The sequence below is a fragment of the Coregonus lavaretus genome (genome assembly GCF_964263955.1).
Source record: "Coregonus lavaretus genome assembly, chromosome: 2".
Lineage (NCBI taxonomy): Eukaryota > Metazoa > Chordata > Actinopteri > Salmoniformes > Salmonidae > Coregonus > Coregonus lavaretus.
Window position 1 is genome coordinate 549,815 of NC_139989.1, and position 5,000 is coordinate 554,814.

Consider the following 5,000-nt stretch of genomic DNA (forward strand, 5'->3'; position numbering starts at 1 on the left):
CACCTTCCTACAGAACAGACACATCCTCCTCATCACCTTCCTACAGGACAGACACATCCTCCTCATCACCTTCCTACAGACACATCCTCCTCATCACCTTCCTCCAGGACAGACACATCCTACTCATCACCTTCCTACCGAACAGACACATCCTCCTCATCACCTTCCTACAGAACAGACACATCCTCCTCATCACCTTCCTACAGAACAGACACATCCTCCTCATCACCTTCCTACAGGACAGACACATCCTCCTCATCACCTTCCTCCAGAACAGACACATCATCCTCTTCACCTTCCTACAGAACAGACACATCCTCCTCATCACCTTCCTCCAGGACAGACACATCCTCCTCATCACCTTCCTACAGAACAGACACATCCTCCTCATCACCTTCCTACAGACACATCCTACTCATCACCTTCCTACAGACACATCCTCCTCATCACCTTCCTACAGACACATCCTCCTCATCACCTTCCTACAGACACATCCTCCTCATCACCTTCCTACAGAACAGACACATCCTCCTCATCACCTTCCTACAGGACAGACACATCCTCCTCATCACCTTCCTACAGGACAGACACATCCTCCTCATCACCTTCCTACAGGACAGACACATCCTCCTCATCACCTTCCTACAGAACAGACACATCCTCCTCATCACCTTCCTACAGGACAGACACATCCTCCTCATCACCTTCCTCCAGGACAGACACATCCTCCTCATCACCTTCCTACAGAACAGACACATCCTCCTCATCACCTTCCTACAGAACAGACACATCCTCCTCATCACCTTCCTACAGAACAGACACATCCTCCTCATCACCTTCCTACAGAACAGACACATCCTCCTCATCACCTTCCTACAGAACAGACACCTCCTCCTCCTCACCTTCCTACAGAACAGACACATCCTCCTCATCACCTTCCTACAGGACAGACACATCATCCTCTTCACCTTCCTCCAGGACAGACACATCCTCCTCATCACCTTCCTACAGAACAGACACATCCTCCTCATCACCTTCCTACAGAACAGACACATCCTCCTCATCACCTTCCTACAGGACAGACACATCCTCCTCATCACCTTCCTACAGACACATCCTCCTCATCACCTTCCTCCAGGACAGACACATCCTCCTCATCACCTTCCTACCGAACAGACACATCCTCCTCATCACCTTCCTACAGAACAGACACATCCTCCTCATCACCTTCCTACAGAACAGACACATCCTCCTCATCACCTTCCTACAGGACAGACACATCCTCCTCATCACCTTCCTACAGGACAGACACATCCTCCTCATCACCTTCCTCCAGAACAGACACATCCTCCTCTTCACCTTCCTACAGAACAGACACATCCTCCTCATCACCTTCCTACAGGACAGACACATCCTCCTCATCACCTTCCTACAGGACAGACACATCCTCCTCATCACCTTCCTCCAGGACAGACACATCCTCCTCATCACCTTCCTACAGAACAGACACATCCTCCTCATCACCTTCCTACAGACACATCCTCCTCATCACCTTCCTACAGACACATCCTCCTCATCACCTTCCTACAGACACATCCTCCTCATCACCTTCCTACAGACACATCCTCCTCATCACCTTCCTACAGAACAGACACATCCTCCTCATCACCTTCCTACAGGACAGACACATCCTCCTCATCACCTTCCTACAGGACAGACACATCCTCCTCATCACCTTCCTACAGGACAGACACATCCTCCTCATCACCTTCCTACAGGACAGACACATCCTCCTCATCACCTTCCTACAGACACATCCTCCTCATCACCTTCCTACAGAACAGACACCTCCTCATCACCTTCCTACAGGACAGACACATCCTCCTCATCACCTTCCTCCAGGACAGACACATCCTCCTCATCACCTTCCTACAGAACAGACACATCCTCCTCATCACCTTCCTACAGGACAGACACCTCCTCATCACCTTCCTACAGGACAGACACATCCTCCTCATCACCTTCCTACAGACACATCCTCCTCATCACCTTCCTACAGAACAGACACCTCCTCATCACCTTCCTACAGGACAGACACATCCTCCTCATCCCCTTGCTACAGAACAGACACATCCTACAGAACAGACACATCCTCCTCATCACCTTCCTACAGGACAGACACATCCTCCTCATCACCTTCCTACAGGACAGACACATCCTCCTCATCACCTTCCTACAGGACAGACACATCCTCCTCATCACCTTCCTACAGAACAGACACATCCTCCTCATCACCTTCCTACATAACAGACACATCCTCCTCATCACCTTCCTACAGAACAGACACCTCCTCATCACCTTCCTACAGGACAGACACATCCTCCTCATCACCTTCCTACAGAACAGACACATCCTCCTCTTCACCTTCCTCCAGGACAGACACATCCTCCTCATCACCTTCCTACAGAACAGACACATCCTCCTCATCACCTTCCTACAGAACAGACACATCCTCCTCATCACCTTCCTACAGGACAGACACATCCTCCTCATCACCTTCCTACAGACACATCCTCCTCATCACCTTCCTACAGGACAGACACATCCTCCTCATCACCTTCCTACCGAACAGACACATCCTCCTCATCACCTTCCTACAGAACAGACACATCCTCCTCATCACCTTCCTACAGAACAGACACATCCTCCTCATCACCTTCCTACAGGACAGACACATCCTCCTCATCACCTTCCTGCAGGACAGACACATCCTCCTCATCACCTTCCTCCAGAACAGACACATCCTCCTCTTCACCTTCCTACAGAACAGACACATCCTCCTCATCACCTTCCTCCAGGACAGACACATCCTCCTCATCACCTTCCTACAGAACAGACACATCCTCCTCATCACCTTCCTACAGACACATCCTCCTCATCACCTTCCTACAGACACATCCTCCTCATCACCTTCCTACAGACACATCCTCCTCATCACCTTCCTACAGACACATCCTCCTCATCACCTTCCTACAGAACAGACACATCCTCCTCATCACCTTCCTACAGGACAGACACATCCTCCTCATCACCTTCCTACATAACAGACACATCCTCCTCATCACCTTCCTACAGAACAGACACATCCTCCTCATCACCTTCCTACATAACAGACACATCCTCCTCATCACCTTCCTACAGAACAGACACCTCCTCATCACCTTCCTACAGGACAGACACATCCTCCTCATCACCTTCCTACAGAACAGACACATCCTCCTCTTCACCTTCCTCCAGGACAGACACATCCTCCTCATCACCTTCCTACAGAACAGACACATCCTCCTCATCACCTTCCTACAGAACAGACACATCCTCCTCATCACCTTCCTACAGGACAGACACATCCTCCTCATCACCTTCCTACAGACACATCCTCCTCATCACCTTCCTCCAGGACAGACACATCCTCCTCATCACCTTCCTACCGAACAGACACATCCTCCTCATCACCTTCCTACAGAACAGACACATCCTCCTCATCACCTTCCTACAGAACAGACACATCCTCCTCATCACCTTCCTACAGGACAGACACATCCTCCTCATCACCTTCCTACAGGACAGACACATCCTCCTCATCACCTTCCTCCAGAACAGACACATCCTCCTCTTCACCTTCCTACAGAACAGACACATCCTCCTCATCACCTTCCTCCAGGACAGACACATCCTCCTCATCACCTTCCTACAGAACAGACACATCCTCCTCATCACCTTCCTACAGACACATCCTACTCATCACCTTCCTACAGACACATCCTCCTCATCACCTTCCTACAGACACATCCTCCTCATCACCTTCCTACAGACACATCCTCCTCATCACCTTCCTACAGAACAGACACATCCTCCTCATCACCTTCCTACAGGACAGACACATCCTCCTCATCACCTTCCTACAGGACAGACACATCCTCCTCATCACCTTCCTACAGGACAGACACATCCTCCTCATCACCTTCCTACAGAACAGACACATCCTCCTCATCACCTTCCTACAGGACAGACACATCCTCCTCATCACCTTCCTCCAGGACAGACACATCCTCCTCATCACCTTCCTACAGAACAGACACATCCTCCTCATCACCTTCCTACAGAACAGACACATCCTCCTCATCACCTTCCTACAGAACAGACACATCCTCCTCATCACCTTCCTACAGAACAGACACATCCTCCTCATCACCTTCCTACAGAACAGACACATCCTCCTCATCACCTTCCTACAGAACAGACACCTCCTCCTCCTCACCTTCCTACAGAACAGACACATCCTCCTCATCACCTTCCTACAGGACAGACACATCCTCCTCATCACCTTCCTACAGAACAGACACATCCTCCTCATCACCTTCCTACAGAACAGACACATCCTCGTCATCACCTTCCTACAGAACAGACACATCCTCCTCATCACCTTCCTACAGAACAGACACATCCTCCTCATCACCTTCCTACAGAACAGACACATCCTCCTCATCACCTTCCTACAGGACAGACACATCCTCCTCATCACCTTCCTCCAGGACAGACACATCCTCCTCATCACCTTCCTACAGAACAGACACATCCTCCTCATCACCTTCCTACAGAACAGACACATCCTCCTCATCACCTTCCTACAGGACAGACACATCCTCCTCATCACCTTCCTACAGACACATCCTCCTCATCACCTTCCTACAGAACAGACACATCCTCCTCATCACCTTCCTACAGAACAGACACATCCTCCTCATCACCTTCCTACAGGACAGACACATCCTCCTCATCACCTTCCTCCAGGACAGACACATCCTCCTCATCACCTTCCTACAGGACAGACACATCCTCCTCATCACCTTCCTCCAGAACAGACACATCCTCCTCATCACCTTCCTACAGGACAGACACATCCTCCTCATCACCTTCCTACAGGACAGACACATCCTCCT

General features: G+C 50.3%; 1 protein-coding gene across 1 annotated transcript in view; it reads right to left on the reverse strand.

The window, feature by feature from the left end:
* Positions 1 to 5,000, reverse strand: part of LOC311103901 (kelch-like protein 40b) — a gene marked incomplete at both ends in the record, with an annotated part of 21,606 nt that overhangs the window by 7,275 nt on the left and 9,331 nt on the right. The window lies entirely within an intron of this gene.